The 21609-nt window shown below is 45.0% G+C and overlaps 1 long non-coding RNA gene across 1 annotated transcript in view; it reads left to right on the top strand.

The window, feature by feature from the left end:
• The window catches only part of LOC137659506 (uncharacterized), a 30699-nt gene extending 9508 nt beyond the window's left edge, over positions 1 to 21191 (top strand). The window contains exons 2-3 of the long non-coding RNA XR_011047561.1: positions 19340 to 19484; positions 21034 to 21191. This is a non-coding gene — a long non-coding RNA (uncharacterized lncRNA). The remainder of the gene's footprint in view (positions 1 to 19339; positions 19485 to 21033) is intronic.
• The last annotated feature ends 418 nt before the right edge of the window (positions 21192 to 21609 follow it).

Below are 21609 nucleotides of genomic sequence, written 5' to 3'. Positions count from 1 at the left end.
GCTCCTACGATCAAAGGGTACAGAAGTATGTTGGCGTCAGTTTTCCGCCACAGAGGCTTGGATCTTTCTTCCAACAAGGATCTACAGGACATCCTTAAGTCTTTCGAGACCTCTAAAGAACGTCGCTTGTCCACTCCAGGCTGGAATCTAGACGTAGTCTTAAGGTTCCTGATGTCTCCTAGATTTGAACCTCTCCAGTCAGCCTCTTTCAAGGACCTTACTCTCAAAACTCTTTTCCTCGTCTGCCTTGCAACAGCCAAAAGAGTTAGTGAGGTTCACGCCTTCAGCAGGAACATAGGATTCACATCCGAAACAGCAACATGTTCCTTACAGCTCGGGTTTTTGGCAAAAAATGAACTTCCTTCACGTCCTTGGCCTAGATCGTTTGAAATTCCTAGCCTCTCCAACATGGTGGGTAACGAGCTAGAGAGAGTTCTTTGCCCTGTCAGAGCTCTAAAGTATTATCTTAAAAGGTCTAAACCTATACGAGGACAATCAGAAGCCTTATGGTGTGCCATCAAGAAACCTTCGATGCCTATGTCCAAAAACGCAGTTTCGTATTACATAAGGCTTCTGATTAGAGAAGCTCATTCTCACATGAAGGATGAAGACCTTGCTTTGCTGAAGGTAAGGACCCACGAAGTGAGAGCTGTAGCTACTTCGATGGCCTTCAAACAGAACCGTTCTCTGCAGAGTATTATGGATGCAACCTATTGGAGGAGCAAGTCAGTGTTTGCATCATTTTATCTCAAAGATGTCCAGTCTCTTTACGAGAACTGCTACACCCTGGGACCATTCGTAGCAGCGAGTGCAGTAGTAGGTGAGGGCTCAGCCACTACATTCCCTTAATCCCATAACCTTTTTTAACCTTTCTCTTGAATGCTTTTATTGTTGTTTTTGGGTTGTTACGGTAGGCTAAGAAGCCTTCCGCATCCTAGTTGATTTGGCGGGTGGTCAATTCGTTCTTGAGAAGCGCCTAGGTTAGAGGTTGTGTAGAGGTCCTTTAGTATGGGTTGCAGCCCTTTGTACTTCAGCACCTTAGAGTTGTTCAGCCTCCTAAGAGGAACGCTGCGCTCAGTAAGGAAGACGAACTTATTAAAGGCAGAGTAATGGTTCAAGTCGACTTCCTTACCAGGTACTTATTATTTCATTGTTATTTTGAATAACTAATAATATGAAATACGGGATACTTAGCTTCTTGATATACATGTACACTGCTTTTCACCCACCTCCCTGGGTGTGAATCAGCTACATGATTATCGGGTAAGATTAATATTGAAAAATGTTATTTTCATTAGTAAAATAAATTTTTGAATATACTTACCCGATAATCATGATTTAATTGACCCACCCTTCCTCCCCATAGAGAACCAGTGGACCGAGGAAAAATTGAGGTGGTGTCAACAAGAAGTACTGCAGTACCTGGCCACAGGTGGCGCTGGTGAGTACACCCCCCTCTTGTATAGCGATCGCTGGCGTATCCCGTGCGTAGAATTCTGTCGGGCAACGGAGTTGACAGCTACATGATTATCGGGTAAGTATATTCAAAAATTTATTTTACTAATGAAAATAACATTTTTACAGGTAGCAGCAACGTAGAACACAAGGCTGATTGCTACGGCCGCCCTGTTCGTTATCCTGCGCTCCATGTGGTAGCTCAAGAGCTGCCCACGTTACGAGGTAGCATTCGCTGTCAACCTTCAACTTGATGTTCCTCCTTCAAGGGAACTCTCTCTCTCTCTCTCTCTCTCTCTCTCTCTCTCTCTCTCTCTCTCTCTCTCTCTCTCTCTCTCTCTCTCTCTCTCTCTCGATTTATTTTTTACGCCTACACTTTTTTTCCCATAGAGCTGGGAGAAAGCTTTACTGTACTTAGGCTGTCCCCATGAGGGAGGACTAGTTTATTCACAAATAGATTTTGAACCCCCTAGGTTCTCATCCGAATCTCTCGGTTTCCGCGATCTAGTTTTTTCTGAAAACACTGTGGTCGACCTTCCCCCCTATGGGATGTGTCTTCCAACGGTGTGACTTGACACATCACTCTACACTCCCAACTGATTACTATGTCAGTTAGTCTGGTTTTGCCAGCACCGATCCTTTCGTTTTCGAACGAACGACCGTCATCTTCCCTCCACCTTCCCACTTCGAGTGGTTTGGTTAGCAGAAGGAAATAAGCAGGAAATGAAAAATTCTTTACATTCCAGTTCATTTTCCCTGGCAGGCTTGTCTGAATTAGACAGTAGTTTTCTCACTAGCGAGAAAGCGGTCGATGGCAATTATGTCTGGCCTTCTTGAAGCAAACCCCCACATACGAGACTTCACCCCTTTTCGGGAGACTCATTCCTGAGAAGTTTTCACAGAACTTCAATGAGTGTTGTTAAAACTCCATGAAGACCGTAAGCCGTCACGGAGCATGCACTGTAGCCAAGACAAAACGCGAGGTTATTGTCTTAAACTCTGTTCTACCGTTTGATGGAGGCAGCCTCCCCCGTCATTGTACCCTGGGTATAAAGACTTGCCTTTTTACACGATAGGCTTCCGAGACTTTTTATTTTATCCTTACAGGGTTATTGTTTCGAACAATTAGTCCTGAAGGAACATTGTTAGCTGACGTTAAAAGAATGATAGCAACAGCGTGGATAACTTTTCATTACGTTTACGAACGTTTCAAACCCCGCCCACAGGTAACCAGACTTCCGTTTCTGTGTAATGAACACTGGCTAGCCCCTCGTATAAAGAGGAGGGGGTAAACCAAAGGGGAAATGATCACTTCCATACCTGTATATTTTGTTTGAGAACATGTTCCCTCTCATTCAAGAAAATATTAGTTAGTCAACGATCAAAATTCTTTCGGCAATAATGTTGCGATTCGTTGCACATACATTATTCCCGCAACCGGATTTGTTGCAAACATTTCTTGGAGGCAGAGAATACGCATGCGCTAGCGCAAATGGACAAGTACATATATGCGTGCAAGCGATCTTTCTGCCAATAAGGGCTATATACATCTTGCAATCAGAACTCCGTTCTATTAAGTTGTATATTTATATCCCTTACTGAAACTAGGTTATTCAGTACATTACTTGGCTATTTTCCTGTAACCAGACATACAGCATTTACGTTCTGCCTCCTTATAGTCATTTTTTCCTTTCCCCCGATCGGAAGTCTTAGTCTCCTACAAAGGCTTTGGCTGGAAACTTCTCATAAGCATATCTGTTCCCTAGTAGGGAACATTTAATATTAATGCTAGTTTACCGATCGGAGACGGAGAAGTACGAACGTTTTTTTTTTTTTTTTTGTCCTAAGAAGGAGAAACCTCCGTTATGAACGTTTTCAACGTTCTCCAACTGAGTTCCAGATACGACTTTTAAGTCTAACTACGCATGTATGCGTGTCATGCTCACAGTTCGGTGTTACTACTCCGTAGTAGACTTATGCTCTTTACCCATCCAACAATAGATTGAAGATACGTCTCAATCCCCTCTTGGGTTTGGTTGGATGCGTTCGGTGATTAGCGTACAGTCTCTTGTCCAGAAAGCGATCTCTATAGAGATTCGCTATTATAACATAAGCTGTACTGATTAACTGGTTTACCGTTTGGTATTGGTCTTATTTGGCGAACCACACCGGATTAGCGGCAGTTGGAGGGAGAACAGGCTGTTCCCCTTTGTTGCAAGAACGTGCAATTAGTTACACAGACATCTCGACATCATGTCGAGATGTGTTTTTTGCTATGCACCCCCCCTCCCTTGCCGCTGGACAATCCGCGGATGATGGGTGGCAGACGAGAGCTTCTGCAAAGAATCCTGTCTTCTCGTCTTCCCTCTGGATCTGATGCTCTCCTTAAGGCATCAAAAGAGAGGGGGGTTGGTACAGTATATACCGCACCATTCCAGCTTCATCCGTTGGCCCGATTCAGAAAGGTACCAGCATTCACCTCTCTAAGAGAACCATCTAGAAGTACAAAGCCTCTGATGGACAGAGGACAACTAGTTGCCCCCATCTGCTCGCGTCATTCCTGGTACAGGAATGTGCTTGCAAAACCACCCAGATAGTGGGCTCCTAGTGTCTTGGAATCATCTTGTATCCAACAAAGTCTTAACTTGGTGAGGTCCCCGACTGTGGTTATGCTCGCAGCAGTCCTGATCTTCAGGCTCCCACTCGACCATTCCCCAGTCCCGGAACACCAGGCCCTCAAACAAGATGTATTCCAAGATCGGTGGGGCGGCCTAGAGGTGTGCCTTGTTTCTTTTGTTTTTTCCCCCCATTCGGTCTGGTGAAAAAGTCCTCAGTCAAGTCATGATAAGCAAGATCTTATCAATAACTCCAATAGCTTTGCTATGGCATCCCGCAGAGTGGTTTTCGTACCTCCTGCAGCCCCAGACAAAGTTTCAATAGCTTTGCTATGGCAACCCGCAGAATGGTTCCCGTACCTTCTACAGTCCTGACGGAGTTGCGAGGGATCTTCCTCCACGGCACGATCTTCCAAGTAGCAACATGCAAACACTTTCCTAAGCCGTAGCTTGGCTTCAACTTCACGCCTGGGACAATCCTACACCACCCCTCTCAGAGAGGCCTTTCGCAACAAGTTGCGGAAAAGATGTTTAGGCATCTCTGACACTTTTCAGCGTCGGTCTTCCAGGCGAAGTGTTCGGTCCTTTGTGACTGATGTCGTGGAAGGGGATTCTCTCCCATCGATGCCTTTACTTATACAAGTGTGAGATAACTTGTCCCCCGTCGGATCTCAACCTCCTCCTGGGAACGCAGTTTGGGTCCTTCGGTCTCTGAAGGCCCCTCTCTGAACCTTTATGCCCGGCAGCAGATCGCTTCCTTACACGGAAGACGGCCTTTCTACTCACTTGGGCTTTTGACTAAGAGAGTTAGTATGTTGTATGATCCATCTTCTGATGTCTCCTTCTCTAGGAGACTGGGAGAAGTAATCCTCAGCGGCGTCCCTGAGTGGATTGCCAAGCCTCAAAATCAGTGTGTGTTGTAATCTAGGTGCAGCCCATTTCAAATAAAGTCTTCGTTCAGTAACCGTAAACCCACCAACTGGGGTTTTACCCAGTGAGGAGTCTGTGGGGTTACCTTAAAAGAACAATACCAGCTCGCTCCCGTGTGTCGGCACTGTTGACCAGCACAGGGAAGGTCAAGAGGAGGACCTCAATGATTTCCTTCCCCTCTGGGATCGGAAGGCAATTGAGGTTACTCTCAATCTAGACTCACCTCCATCCTAAGACCCAGAGCTCATAACGTCAGTGGCGTTGCTACATCCCTGGCGTTCAAGAAACTACTCTGTGGCGCAGATGCGTTAAGTGGGCATGTGGAAGCGTCAGTTGACCTTCACGGCCCACTACCTGCAAAGACGTAACCCACAAGAATATGGAGACCTTTCCCATCGGTCCTGTGGTGGTCGCACAACAAATGGTCTAAACACCTCAGGCTCCTTGATGGACTAGTAACAGAGGGTTGAGGCTACCTGGATTAGTCTTGGGTGAATGAGTAAGAATGCCTGGGTCCTTTCTTCCTTTCACCATCTCCCCTCTGGGGAAAACAGCACCTCAGCATAGCTGACCTCATCTCGCTGCAGGCAAGAGCCATTTCCCTTGTGCCTCCTAAGTACAGAAGAATACTTTTTACGTCCCCAATACCTTTTTGAGGGAGGGTATTGGGTAAGTCTTTAAGAACAATAGGTTTTGTTCTCAAGTTCCTATGTTAAAGATAAACCACACTGTTAGTTCCACTCACACACAAGCTTCTGCAGGCCGCTATCAGTGCATTACCTCATATCGGCACTTGATTTTAGCGAGGGTAGGGTCCCTTCTACTATCGATCACAGATCGAAATAGAGAGGACCCCGGGTCATGACCAAGGCCAGTTGGTGAGGACTTCCTCCCTCCTAAGAGTAAGTCACCCTATAAATAGCGAAGGGTTTATATCTACGCCGGAAGAAATAACAAATTTGTAAGTAATTTGTATTTTGATAGTACTGTATACAAATTGGCCCGCCACCCTGTCCCCCAAGAAGTCCTGCCATAAAGCAAAGTGGTTACTCAGCCGAGAGGTGAGAGTGAGCAGGGTAGCCAGTCTACCCCAGCCCCACCCTCTAACTAGAGGATGGGGTAGTTATCCTTCGCTGAAATTATCATGGGTCGTCTTTCAGCTACGCCAAAATTATACCCCTATAAATAGCTCCAGGTTTGTATACTAGGAAAAATACAAATTACTTAAAAATTTGTTATATTAAGTGTACATTTAATTCTAACAGTCTTGCCTTCTCAATCACGAGGCTCAATACTACACAGTATTCTAGAAGTTTTACTCCAGCTGTGACTAGCTTGTAGAATAGTCTTCCTAATCAGGCAGTTGAAACAGTGGAAATTCAGAAGTTCGAAACGAAGTGAATTTTTCTTTTTTTTTTTTTACGTTAAACAGACTGACAGAAGTGTCTCTCCATAATTCATATAAGACAGACCTATTTTAATGTTCCTGTTTTTAAGACATTTATTATATTCATTATTCATTACTTGTATAGTTTATCCGTTTCCTTATTTCTTAACCTAGCTATTTTTCCCAGTTGGAACCCTTGGGGTTATAGCATCCTGCTTTTCCAACTAGAGTTGTAACTTATTATAATAATAATAATAGTAATAATTTTAGAGAAACTGGAATTGCCATTAAAGTTTAACAAATAGTTATTACTACCAGTAGTTGGCTGGTAATCGCAAGCACCCACCTGTCAGTCAGCAAGACTAGAGTTGACTTTGGCTGCAAGCAGTATGCATGGACTTTTGCGGCCTATTCAAATTTGGCTGTGTAAATCTTTTGCTTTCAGTTTCCAAGACTAAATGGACAATATAGTGGAGACATGAGTTTGTGTCCAGGTAAACCTGGTAAAGTGTGTGGCAGGTTTGTCGAAGCCTACCATTGATCCTGGTCATTCGTATGTATTTTGCAAGGGGCATGACTTCGTAGTTATTGCCTCGTGTCGAGTACGGTTCATGACCACCTCTGCAGTTGGTGGAATTTGTAACGAAGGACTATTCAGTTTTGGTGTTGGAAATTAAAAACTTTATAGCTCAAGTTGCGATGTTGCCTGACCTGTCTTCCCCTAGGGTTCCTATAGGGGTGAGTCCTCTGGAAGAATTGATTGGGGGTAAGGATTCTTCAACTTGCCCTCTGGGCAATCTTCGGAAAAGGTGGTACAGGTAATAGTAAAACACTTGCTCCTTCATCTCCTTTAGCTGTACACAGACTGACAGCAGTGTCCTGGACCTAAGGAAGTTGTGGCCTGCCTTGGGCATCACTGATGTTCTGTCGATGCGAAAGTTTGGAAAGTGTCTCTCAAGCTTCCCTTGCTGTGTCTGTCTAGTCTGCAACACCTGTGAAGGTGTTCATGAGGTATTTTGTGCAGACTGGTCCTCTAGGAGAATTCGAACCATTTGCATGAAATTTCACCCGAGATCTCGGGTCCCTTGGCTCAAAGAAACCTTTGAGGCAAAGTTCCTATGAGGATTCGACACTTGACTGACTGTCTTCTTGCTTTAGCCCCAGAAAACCAAGTAGGTAAGCTACATGGCATTTTGTATGTTATTACAGTATTCAACTGAGGAAGGTGTCTCGCCTGTTGAAAGTTTATTGTAAAGATGCAAAACCTTTACTATCCATGTCCCCATATTTGAGTCCTTAGCCATTTTTCCCCTTAAGGATGCAACCAGTGATCAGGATGATTTGTTTCTTTGTCCCGTAAAGACACAATGGCATATCCTGAAATGGATTTGGCACGTCATACCTCAGCAGTGAAATATTTTAATTACCAAAGGCAGGTTAAAGATGAATTCCAAAAACATACTCTCATGGCTTCAGGAGCTAAGAATCTGAGGAACCCACGCAAAGATGCTCTCATTAAGTCATTGTGTCAACTTTATCCTTTAGGAAGAACCTGTTGGTAGCACAAGTTTTCAGGGCCAAAGTATGGAAATGCCAGATAGTCTTCATGTCCCACTGTGTGGTAGTATATCCACAAGTCCTTGCATGATTTCTCATGAACCAGTGGTAGCTCAGTAGGTTGTTGCATGTCTTCTAAAATAGAGGTCACGACATAGTCTAGGATGAGGGGTAGGAATGTGTGGGCTGTTTTCCTTTAATTTCCCTCCCTTTGGGTGTTGTGGTCGGTAATTGATCTGACATTGATTCAGGTAAGGATCCGTACCGAACAATATTTCTGTGGATTCAAAAGTGTCTTCCCCATCCACCTTTTAAGGGTGAGGAAAGATGAAATGAATGCAATCATTTTCTTTGAATAGCAGTATATTTCAGACATCAAATTTTTTTCAGATAGTTAGTTGGACAGGAGTTATCACTTTTGCACTTCTGGGAGTCCAAATACTTTGACATCCCAGCATTTTTAAACTTTCCAGCTTAGTCATAAGAACTTCCGCATTCCAAAGGATACGTCTCCTGTTAAAAGAGTAGGGTTTGTATTAGTGTAGGAATGAATTGGACATTTTTAAAGTAGTTTCAAGCTTTCGGTTTTTCCCCACCCCAGTCACCTCGTAATTCCTGGGGGAAAGTAAAAGTGGCTACTTGGTGTGGTGGTGAGGGGCTTAGCATATCTGCCACCTGCCAGTAGCTAGCTTAATGTTTTTCAAATTATGGTACAATGTGAAGGTAAAAAAAATATAATCCTCTTTCTGTTCTTTACATTTTTTCAGTACTGGATACCAAAATGGTTTTTGGTATTCTTACTATATCAAAAGTTATTCAAAGTCAATTATGTAAAATTCTGTTTGTTCGGTAACTGGAATACAAACCACGCTATTTATTAGGGGTTATACTTTTGGCGGAGCTGAAATGATGAGCCATTAAAATTTAGCGAGCGTTAACTACCCACACCGCTAGTTAGCGGTGGGGGGGGGATAGCTTGCTACCACTCCCGTTCACACACCTGTGATTTAGTCTTCAGCTTGCTCATCTCTGACCAAACCGGGGGGGGGGAACCATAATCAGCTTGCTGATCTTGAACTCGCCATCGGCTCACAAACCACCGATTCATCGGTCATCGGTTATTTGCCATCAGTTTGTGACTCGAACTTATTAGTCAACCGCTTCCTGTAGTTCCTAGATCAGAAGATATACAACATACTTCTCGCTACTGGCCGTTTGCCATCACACTAAAGTGATTGATAAACATTCAACAACCCTCATCAACAGCTTGCCAACAGGGAACTACTTGCGAGCACTCCAACAGCACAGTAACCATGATACCCAACGGTTAACCATTGATTAACATTTGCCAGATTGATTCTATTCTAAGGAATAGCATCAATCCCATCAGGGCGTGTGGTAAGGCTAAGCGTGGCCTTCCTTTTAGAAGAATTCTTACGCTGGGTATCGCGCCTGATCCTTTACGACACGAGTCAAGACTCCAGCGTCGACAATCTTCCATGCAAAAGGGTCACCAAGGAGGTGTCCCTTTGGGTCGATGTCCACACCATGTTGGAATTCGATCAAGGGCTAAGACTTCAGGTCTTCATTTGCACACTGGACCGAAAGGACACTTACTCCCAGGTCCAAACCATCCATCTAGGAATGTTGGAAGATTCAGTCTAGACAAACAAGAAACACCAGTTCAAGGCACTGTGCTTCGGTCTTTCCACTACACCCATCCTGGTCTCACAGGATCGGCTTCTGTCTCCGCTCTCTCGGGACGACTGACTGACCTTAGCAGACTCAGTGGCAACCTTGCATTAACACTGGAACTTCTGAAGTCTTTTTACCAAGATCCAGTGATCAGGGTAAACCTACGGAAATCTTCCCTACTTCCCTTCCAGGAGACTGGTGTATCTGGGAATGATTCTAACACCAATCTCCACCAAAACCTTCTCGAAACGAGAACGACTTCCATTCCAGGAGACTTGAGTTGGAAAAAGAAGAAAGGAGGGACCATAGTGCTGCACCACACGACCTCAGCCCTCTGGACAGAGCCCGAAGGTACCTTCACTTGAATCTCTTAGAGATGAAGGCCAACTTTCTGGTCCTTCAGCAGCCTCATCGGTTCCTAACAAACCACTCAGTGATGTGATGGACGTCACCCCACTTAGAGACTTTCGTCGACAAGCAAGTAGGAACTGGCTTGTAGCCTCTTCCCATCTAAACACTTAAGATGGGCCAGAGTCCGTTCCATACCACTATCAGCCCGCTTCATTCCAGACTGGAAGAATGTGCTTGCCGACAATCTGTGCACAGCATCTCAGATAAGGTATACCGAATGGACTTTGGATCGCCATGTAGCCAACAAAGTCCCGACTTTACGAGGTCCTCCAACTAGGGGGTTTGTTCGCAACGCTCCTGAATCTCAGGCTATCGTTGCTCACCAGCCCTAGACCCCTAGGCTCTCTGGCAACAACTGTGGGTACAACAATGACGTTTACGTCTCGTCCCTATTTTATCTGGAGAAGGGTACTCAACAAGGCTAGAACATCGGTCAACCTCTCAAGGACTCCTAGCTCCGCTATGGCATTATGCAGAACGGTCTCCAAACCTTTTGCAGCTCCTGATAGTCTCTCCAAGTGAACCCTCTCCACATAACAGACAACCCACTTCACACCTACCACAAGCTATAGCTTTGCTATGATTGTACGCCTGAAGACTACCCAATACCTCTTTGCGAAAAGGTTGTCTAGATATCTGAGGAATTCCTCAGTATCAGTCTACCAGGCAGTATCAGGTCTTGTGTGGTTGGCGTCATGTGAAAGTCTCTCTCCACTCGATACCTCGATTCCAGCAATAGCGGAATCCTCGAGTATATGCAAGAGGAAAAGACCCTCTATTCAGTTTCGACAGGGAAAGATGATCACTCAACCTTGATCCTTCACCTTCAAACTGAAGGAAAGGGACACCCTCTTATCGATAGACTTTTCCTAACTCATACGGACTTACAACTTGCCTTTCCCCAGTTGGAATTGAGACTTTCCTCTCAACATGGTTCAAATCTCCGATCCCTAAAGGGACCTCCTTGTGTTCCACTTCACTAGGCAACAAATTCTCTCCTGATTTAAGAACACAATGTTCCTACACACTCGGACAGCAACCATACGAGTCAAGGAATTTCAGGGTCTCTCTTTCGACATTGCTCATTATGGAGAAGGGCGAAAGACAATGTTCAGTTTCGTCCCTGAGTATGTCACCATACACCGTCTCCAGAGGTGACGGATCTTACACAAGTCTCAACTAGGTAATGGACAATCCAAATTATCCGTTACTGTACCCAGGGTAAGGTATGAGACTTTACCTAAAGAAAATTGCAACAGTCTGCCCAGGTCCCTCCTCTTGTCAGCACTGGGAGAGACTAGAGGAGGATCACCGAAACATCATTTCATCATGATGACTCACAGTGTCAGGGGCATAACTATGCCCCTGGTCCTTCTTAGCAGATTACTCTGTGACGCAGGTTTTACAAGAAAGGATGTGAATGCTCCAGGTGACTTTCACAACCTTTCTCCTGCAAGATGTGACCCACAGGAACTCGATACGATCTCTATCGGTCCGGTGGTGGCTGCACAACAGCTGGTTGTATACCTCAAGCTCCTTATTGGACAAGTAGCAGAAAGTTGAGGGCACTGTTACCCAGTTTTAGTCTGCGTGAATGAAAAGATTTGACTGGCTCTTATTCTTTTGCTGACCTCAAACCACTGCAGGTAAACCATGCTCCCTTGTGTACCTAGTATTAAGCTAATACTGTTGCTTCCCCTTACCCTGGAGAGGTGGTATTGGGAAGTCTTGGTTACATCCGGTTTTTCCTACATAGACTCTGGATAATTTTACCTTGACAGTCACACTTCTACACGTCTCGACACACAGCTTGCATAGGCCGCGGACCTTGCGTAGCAAGGTTTAGCGAGGGCAGGAACTCCTTATTTTTGAGTACTAACATACCCAGATAAGAAGTCCCCGGCCAAAGCCAAAAGCCAGATTGGCAGGGACGTCCACCCTTCCTAATAGGTGAGGCACCCCTAATAAATAGCGTGGTTTGTATTCCAGTTACGGAACAAATGACAAATTCGTAGATAATTTGTATTTTTCCTAACTATACAAACCTTAGCTATTTATACAAACTTTGCCCGCCATCCCTATCCCCCTTGAAGTCCTACCTCCAAGCAAAGTGACTAAATCACAGGTGTGTGAATGGGAGTGGTAGCAAGCTAACCACCCTCCCCCCCTACCCCCGCTAATTAGCGGTGTGGGTAGTTAACCCTCGCTAAATTTTAATGTCTCGTCATTTCAGCTCCGCCGAAAGTATAACCCCTAATAAATAGCCATGGTCTGTATAGTTAGGGAAAATAAAAATTATCTACGAATTTGTCATGTTAAACTTGGCTAGGTAATTTTTAGCAAACATTAAAGGGAATGTTGAATCATGTATGGCTTTTTATTTTTCAATATTAATCTTACCCGATGATCATGTAGCTGTCAACTCCGTTGCCCGACAGAAATCTACGGTCGGGATACGCCAGCGATCGCTATACAGGTGGGGGTGTACACAACAGCGCCATCTGTGAGCAGGTACTCAAGTACTTCTTGTCAACAAGAACTCAATTTTTCCTCTGTCGTGCCACCGGCTAGACCTACTTGGATACGCTGTTGATTCTGGAGTTGTTTTCTCACAAATTGGTGATGTATTCGCTCTAGAGTTTAGCCTTCGCTATTCAGGAATCTTTTTCATTAGCTTAGCAAGCTTTTGGTTTTAATTTGGATTAATTGTTAACGAACTTTGCTAGTTTTTGGAATCCCCCCTTGACCATTTCTTCAATTCCAGATGTCTGACCAGTCTCAAGTCCCTAAGTACAGGCAGTGTAGTGTTAGGGCTTGTACTCGGCGTCTTCCGAAGGCCTCCATTGATCCTCACACCGTTTGTTCCAATTGTAGGGGTAAATCCTGTCAATTGGAAGATCGATGTGAGGAGTGCATTGGGCTTTCGGAATTCGATTTTAACGAATTCCTTAAAAATGCACGTAGGCTAGAGAAGGATAGGATCAGGAGGAGTTCTTCTCGCTCTGTTGATTTTTCCTCTCCCCATGCCCCTCAACCTTTTCCTTCCCCTGTAGTGGTGACTCCCGACCCTGCTACTAGTGCTCAACCATCCATGGCGGATATGATGCGTGCCATTCAGGCTCTGGGTGACAAAGTGGAGTCGTTGGCTAGTGACCGTAATCAGCTTTTGGCAGACGTCAAAGAGCTGAAAGCGAAAAGTGCAGTGGGAAGTGTTCGTAGTGCAAGTGAAGTGCAAAGTGTCAGTGTCAGTGTTGCGCATGAGGGTACATCTGTTCGTGCCAGTCGTCCTCCCAGACCTCTTGCAAGCTCCCAAGCCCAGGGGAGAAGCAATGTCGAAGGACCAAAGGGTTCGGCAGGCCTTGATCAGCGTACGGATGTACCCTCAGTGGTTGCGGACGTATCTGCCAGAGATCGTCCCATCCACAAACAGACGAATGAGCCCTGTCATTCCTCGTCTGTGGAAGAAGTTGCAAGGAAGAAACGATGGACCAAGGTCTCACGACCTCTCAAGCGTAAGGTCCCTTCCGAGCGAGTCCAACGGCCCAGATGTAGCCACTGGGTCAGTTCGGACTCGCCGCAGTCTTCCGAAGACTGCACACCTCCCAAGAGAGGTAGAGTGGTTCCACAGCAGGCTACTACTCCGTCTGTTGCTGCTCCAACCACGGTAGACCCTAAGTGGTCTATGCTGCAGACTATGCAGTCTCAGCTTGCCGCGTTCATGCAGGAGTATCATGCTGAGAAGGTTGACACTGCACCTGTTAACCTTCAACCTGCCACGGTTGTGCGCTCAGCAGATACTGCGGCTGCCCGCTCCCACACTCCACCTGTGAGAGCTCCACCACCGATGCGCAGTCCACCCTGCCAGACGCATGTTCTTGCCGCACCATCCGTTGACATGCGTGAGCCACCGCATCAGCAGTGGGAAGGTGCTGTAGAGCTGCCGTGTTTTGACGCAATGCGGCATACTCCGCAACCCATGCGGCATGCTCCGCATCCAACACGGCATGCTCCGCAACCCACGGCAGTCCCTCCCACGCACCAGCACTCTGCCTTTGTTGTTGCCAGCTCGCAGACCGACCAGCAGCGGCATGTTGTTGGATCCGCAGCAGCTACGCATGCACCCGTGCTGCCGGATTCAGCCGTGCAGCTGTCTGCTCCGCCTTTGCCACTTCCTCCTCAGCTTTCGGATGATGGAATTTCGGATGACGAAGCTGCACATTTGGATGAACCGCACTCCGACTTTGAAGGGCCCAAGTCTTCGCCTCCCTCCTTAGACTTTCGTAAAGTCCTTGCCTTGTTCAGGGACTTGTATCCGGAACAGTTTGTGTCTGCAACCCCTCGCTCTCCTCCCTCCGAGTTTGCTCTGGGCATGCAGTCTGCTGCTCCTGCCTTCACCAAGCTTGTTCTCGCACGCTCATCTAAGAGAGCTTTGAGGGTTATGGGAGAGTGGTTGCAGTCCAAGAAGCAACTGGGAAAGACTTCTTTCATCTTTCCGCCTACCAAGCTTGCTTCCAAATCTAGCGTCTGGTATGCCACGGGAGAGGAACCCAGCTTGGGAGTTCCTGCCTCTGCCCAGGGCGACTTCTCAAGTCTGGTTGACTCTCCCCGCAGGCTGGCTATGAGACGATCTAAGGTTTGCTGGTCCTTTTCTGACTTGGATCATCTGTTGAAGGGAGTCTTTCGCGCTTTCGAGATCTTCAACTTCCTCGATTGGTGCTTGGGAGCCTTAAGCAGGAAGACTTCCCCTTCGGATAAGGACACGGCCATGCTTATCATGTCCAGCATGGACAAAGCTATTCGGGATGGGTCTGGTGAGCTTGCGGCTTCGTACGTGTCGGGAGTGCTCAAGAAGAGAGAACATCTTTGCTCCTTCTTGTCGTCTGGGATCACTCCTTGCCAGAAGTCGGAGTTGTTGTTTGCTCCTCTCTCCAAGTGTCTGTTTCCGGAGGAGTTGATTCAGGGTATGGCTGCCTCGCTTATCCAGAAGGATACCCATGATCTAATGGCCTCTTCCGCACGTAAGGCTAAAGCTTTACCTCCCGTGCCTAGGCCTTTCCGTCCTGCTGCAGTGGACACTCCAGCAACTAGGTTCATCCCGCCCTTTCGTGGCAGAACCTCCAGCAGAGGAGGTACCCGTGCCGACAGTCACCGTGGCAAGTCCAAGAAGGGTTCCAAGTCCGCAAAAGGCAGGATCTGACTGCCTTCCTCTCCAGACAGCAGTGGGAGCCAGGCTCAAGAACTTCTGGCAAGCCTGGGAGAGCAGAGGTGCAGACGCTCAGTCTGTGAAGTGGCTAAGGGAGGGCTACAGGATTCCTTTCTGCCGCAGTCCCCCTCTAGCTACATCTCCCATCAACCTCTCTCCCAACTACAAGGAGAAGGACAAGAGGCTAGCGTTGCAACAAGAGGTGTCGCTCTTGCTACAAAAGGGAGCGGTTGTCATAGTTCGGGACCATCAATCCCCGGGCTTCTACAACCGCCTCTTCCTGGTAGCAAAGAAGACAGGAGGTTGGAGACCGGTGCTGGACGTCAGTGCTCTCAATGCTTTTGTCACCAAGCAGACGTTCACGATGGAAACGACGAAGTCGGTCCTAGCAGCGGTCAGGAAGGAGGACTGGATGGTCTCGTTAGACCTGAAAGACGCTTACTTTCACGTCCCCATCCATCCAGACTCCCAACCTTTCCTAAGGTTCGTCTTTGGAAAGGTTGTGTACCAATTCCAAGCCCTGTGCTTTGGCCTAAGCACGGCACCTCTTGTGTTTACCAAACTGATGAGGAATATTGCCAAATTCCTTCACTTGGCAGACATCAGAGCCTCCCTCTATTTGGACGACTGGCTTTTAAGAGCTCCGTCAAGTCGTCGCTGTCTGGAGAATCTCAGATGGACTTTGGATCTGACCAAGGAATTGGGCCTCCTGGTCAATTTAGAGAAGTCCCAACTCGTCCCATCCCAGACCATTGTCTATCTAGGTATGGAGATTCAGAGTCGAGCTTTTCGGGCTTTTCCGTCGGCCCCAAGGATCAATCAAGCCCTAGAATGCATCCAGAGCATGCTGAGAAGGACCCGATGTTCAGTCAGGCAGTGGATGAGCCTAACAGGGACACTTTCATCACTGGCCCAGTTCATCGAGTTAGGGAGACTCCACCTCCGCCCCCTTCAGTATCATCTAGCTGCTCACTGGGGCAAGGACATGACGCTAGAAGCGGTCTCAGTTCCTGTTACCGAAGAGATGAGGTCAACACTGACGTGGTGGACGAACAGCATTCTTCTCAAGGAAGGTCTACCATTGGCTGTTCAGACCCCCGACCACCGTCTCTTCTCGGACGCATCGGACACGGGCTGGGGTGCGACTCTGGACGGACAGGAATGCTCGGGCACGTGGAATCAGGAGCAGAAGACACTTCACATCAATTGCAAGGAGCTTTTGGCAGTTCATCTGGCCTTGATAAGCTTCAAGTCCCTCCAACTAAGCAAGGTGGTGGAGGTGAACTCCGACAACACCACAGCCTTGGCTTACATCTCCAAGCAAGGAGGGACTCATTCGAGGAAGTTGTTCGAGATCGCAAGGGACCTCCTCATTTGGTCAAAAGATCGAAAGATTTCGCTGGTAACGAGGTTCATTCAGGGCGACATGAATGTCATGGCAGATCGCCTCAGCCGGAAGGGTCAGGTCATCCCCACAGAGTGGACCCTTCACAAGAATGTTTGCAGCAGACTATGGGCCCTGTGGGGTCAGCCCACCATAGATCTATTCGCTACCTCGATGACCAAGAGGCTCCCGTTGTATTGTTCTCCGATTCCAGACCCAGCAGCAGTTCACGTGGATGCCTTTCTGTTGGATTGGTCCCATCTAGACCTGTATGCGTTCCCTCCGTTCAAGATTGTCAACAGGGTACTTCAGAAGTTCGCCTCTCACGTAGGGACACGGTTGACGTTGGTTGCTCCCCTCTGGCCCACGAGAGAATGGTTCACCGAGGTACTGCAATGGCTTGTGGACGTTCCCAGGACTCTTCCTCTAAGAGTGGACCTTCTGCGTCAACCTCACGTCAAGAAGGTACACCCAAGCCTCCACGCTCTTCGTCTGACTGCCTTCAGACTATCGAAAGACTCTCAAGAGCTAGAGGTTTTTCGAAGGAGGCAGCCAGAGCGATTGCCAGAGCAAGAAGGACATCCACTCTCAGAGTCTATCAGTCAAAATGGGAAGTCTTCCGAAGCTGGTGCAGGGCGAAGGCAGTTTCCTCAACCAGTACCTCTGTAACGCAGATAGCTGACTTTCTGTTACATCTAAGGAATGTCAGATCCCTATCAGCCCCTACGATCAAGGGTTACAGAAGTATGTTGGCAGCGGTTTTCCGCCACAGAGGCTTGGATCTTTCCACCAACAAAGATCTACAGGACCTCCTTAGGTCTTTTGAGACCTCTAAGGAACGTCGGTTGTCCACACCAGGCTGGAACCTAGACGTGGTTTTAAAGTTCCTGATGACATCAAGATTCGAACCGCTTCAATCAGCCTCTCTTAAGGATCTCACATTAAAGACTCTTTTCCTCGTTTGCTTAGCAACAGCTAAAAGAGTCAGTGAGATCCACGCCTTCAGCAGGAACATAGGTTTCACATCTGAAACGGCTACGTGTTCCTTGCAGCTCGGTTTTTTGGCTAAAAACGAGCTTCCTTCGCGCCCTTGGCCCAAGTCGTTCGAGATCCCAAGCCTGTCCAACTTGGTGGGGAACGAACTTGAGAGAGTACTTTGCCCAGTAAGAGCTCTTAAGTACTATTTAAGACGGACAAAGCCATTACGGGGACAATCTGAAGCCTTATGGTGTTCTATCAAGAAACCTGCTTCACCGATGTCTAAGAACGCAGTTTCTTACTACATCAGGCTTTTAATTAGAGAGGCCCATTCTCATCTGAAGGAAGAAGACCTTGCTTTGCTGAAGGTAAGGACACATGAAGTGAGAGCTGTCGCTACTTCAGTGGCCTTCAAACAGAACCGTTCTCTGCAGAGTGTTATGGATGCAACCTATTGGAGAAGCAAGTCAGTGTTCGCATCATTTTATCTCAAAGATGTCCAGTCTCTTTACGAGAACTGCTACACCCTGGGACCATTCGTAGCAGCGAGTGCAGTAGTAGGTGAGGGCTCAACCACTACATTCCCATAATCCCATAACCTTTTTTTAATCTTTCTCTTGAAATGCTTTTTATTGTGTTTTTTGGGTTGTGCGGAAGGCTAAGAAGCCTTCCGCATCCTGGTTGATTTGGCGGGTGGTCAAATTCTTTCTTGAGAAGCGCCTAGATTAGAGGTTGTGATGAGGTCCTTTAGTATGGGTTGCAGCCCTTAATACTTCAGCACCTAAGAGTCGTTCAGCATCCTAAGAGGACCGCTAGGCTCAGTAAGGAAGACGTACTTAAAAAGGCAGAGTAATGGTTCAAGTCGACTTCCTTACCAGGTACTTATTTATTTTATGTTTGTTATTTTGAATAACTACTAAAATGAAATACGGGATACTTAGCTTCTTTTGTTAACATGTTTGCTGGTCTCCACCCACCACCCTGGGTGTGAATCAGCTACATGATCATCGGGTAAGATTAATATTGAAAAATGTTATTTTCATTAGTAAAATAAATTTTTGAATATACTTACCCGATGATCATGAATTAAAGGACCCACCCTTCCTCCCCATAGAGAACCAGTGGACCGAGGAGAAAATTGAGTTCTTGTTGACAAGAAGTACTTGAGTACCTGCTCACAGATGGCGCTGTTGTGTACACCCCCACCTGTATAGCGATCGCTGGCGTATCCCGACCGTAGATTTCTGTCGGGCAACGGAGTTGACAGCTACATGATCATCGGGTAAGTATATTCAAAAATTTATTTTACTAATGAAAATAAAATTTTTCACTTGTATAATGTTTTTTATGATCTTTTTGCTATTTCATTGGTCTTTCCTTTTCTATAAAGGGCTTTGCTAGTCATATTTTTATTTTTTTTTTTTTATCTAACAGCCAATAAATTGTGAAAGTGAAACTAAAGGGAAGCAACAAACCTTAATAGGTAATAGTAATTGCATTGATAGGTTTTTAGTTTCAAAATTGTTTGCCTTTAGCTCAGAAAACAAGCTCTTGAGAATAAAGAATATGGACAATACGGTAACTGATAAGAGCTGCTAATGTTTAATAATGTTAACTGCTTTCATTTCCTTGTGATTGTAGGTATGAAATATTATTCCCTATAATTCAAATCAAAACTTCATCACTATAATGGTGACTCGAAATTAATTAATTTGATATTTCAGATGCCGCCGAAGGTTGATCATGTGCTACTAAGTTTGGAAGTTGTTAGATGGTGCTCACAATTTAGAAAACCTGATTCTCTAATGTGATTTATTGATGACGTCTTGGTGTTGCAATCATATTGCTCTAAGGTGTATACTGTTATTTGTAAGTATGATAAATATTATAAGTCCTGTACCTAGTTTAGTTTATTGATATATAGTGTATCAGTTTATTCTAGGTGCTATTTTCATATTTTTCATGTACTACTGTATACTGTTCTAGATTAAATTATTAATGAAGCATAGAGTATATTTATGGTCATGTTATACATTATGTTTTAGAAATCAGCACAATTAGTCAATTTATTCTTTGCTAAGGGTAGTAGAATATTGGCATCAATATTTCATCTCATTATAAAAATGTATACATTTTGAAGTGTGGTTTCATATGTATACCAGCACTTTTGGTAAGAATTGTGCTAAGTATGTAATTGCTATTATTTCCTTGAAGCACTTTTGGTCATAAGAATACTGTGCAAAGTATGCAGTTGCCATTATTTCTTTAAATCTCCTGATGTTCATATTGTTTTATCTCCAGAAGCTCTACTTAATCTATCTTAACATGCAAAAATTTTGAAATTTAAATTTCTAATTTTCTTTCCTTCAATAAACACATGCATTTGATGGGATGAACATTCAAGCATCAAGTGGTATAGATGCTTCATTCTCTTTGTCACTTGGCTTCTTCAGTTGCCGGTTATTTGCAGACCTGCTTCAGATGGTTTGTTTATTACCTCACATCTAAGCTATTAGATAGGAAGCTTTGATGAGTGCTATTAAAGGTAGATTACTTTTTTTCTCAATTGGGCAACAATTTGGGAAAGAAAGATCTACATCTGTGGAAGTGAAGTTCATTATGTTCCTACATGTATAAAATATACAAAGCTTCCATTAGGAATGTCTACAGGAAAGTTAGAATGTCTATTGAAATATTTAAAGAGTTAAGTTGGAAAGAACTGGTGGAACTGCTGTGCTATCTGAAGAGGACTCAACATCTTGGGCTTTAGTGTGTGTCTCTCTTTAGCACTGGCAGAACCAAGAAGTTGTCGTTGAAGATCAATCTTTCTAGGTTGTGAAACAACGAAAGAGCATAGTCTTCAATCAAATTTCAGAATTTGCTCATTTATTTAGTATTATTTTGAAACTACTTTGGCTATTAAAGGTAAAATAGGTTAAAACAGAGCATTAGGATAGTGTGAATTTTTTATTTAATCTTTTTTTATTTCAACCAGAAAGAATACATTTTTAAAACACTGGTATTCTGAAAATTACCTGGAGATTATTTCATTTAAAGATTCCCTCCCATATCTAAATCTAATCAGGTCACCTCTACAAGAGTAGAGTGGGAATCATGGGCTAGATAATCTCTCCCCTTTCAATAATGGAGAATGAGGTTATATAAAAGAAATGGCAATTGTGCTAAGAGCTTCAAGAGTCTGAATTGTCCAGGTGATGTATTGCAAATCTTATTGACAGTATAAATTGTGAATGTGAGAAGTTATAAACATTCTGTACCTGTTAGTAGAGAACCTGGTTTAATTCATTATATATGTGTTCTTGTTCAGTTGTATGTACTCTATCTAGTATTAAATATATTACTATACTGTAGAACTGCTAAATTCAGCCAAGTTTTTACTGTTATTTTTCTCTCATAGGTTAGTTTTGAAGAAATTATCAACAAATAACAGTGCTGCTAAAGGTGAAAGAAATTAATTGCCAATTTTGAGAACTTCAGAAGTTAGATATGAGGAAGTGTTTGTATCACTAAGAAGAGTTTTGAAATTATGGTGAGTAGCATGAGAGGATTGTTTACATTCTCTAATATTGTGGCAAAGTTTTGTAAGCGTTAAAGTCCACAATTTTTATGAAGTAAGGTTTAATGCTATGATTCTTTCAGCCATTTATTTTAGGACATTTTTGCTTGTTGATAGATTTACGAGTGGCTGTAATGTGAAGACCAGTTGGTAGGACTTTCTCCTAAGAATAAGTCGCCCCTATAAATAGCGAAGGGTTTGTATTTGCGGCAGAACAAATAACATTTGGAGATAATTTGTATTTTTCGTAACATACAAACTTGGAGCTATTTATACAAATTGGCCCACCAACCTGTCCCCCAAGAAGTCCTGCCAGAAAGCAAAAGTGGTTACTGAGCCGACTGGTGTGAGTGAGCGAGTTAGCCAGTCCACCTCGCCCCCCACCCGCTAACTATCGGATGGGGTTAGTTAATCCCT

Source organism: Palaemon carinicauda, chromosome 20, assembly GCF_036898095.1.
Source record: "Palaemon carinicauda isolate YSFRI2023 chromosome 20, ASM3689809v2, whole genome shotgun sequence".
Taxonomy (NCBI): domain Eukaryota; kingdom Metazoa; phylum Arthropoda; class Malacostraca; order Decapoda; family Palaemonidae; genus Palaemon; species Palaemon carinicauda.
Note: the sequence above shows the minus strand (reverse complement) of the source record. Positions and strands in the feature narration are given on the sequence as shown.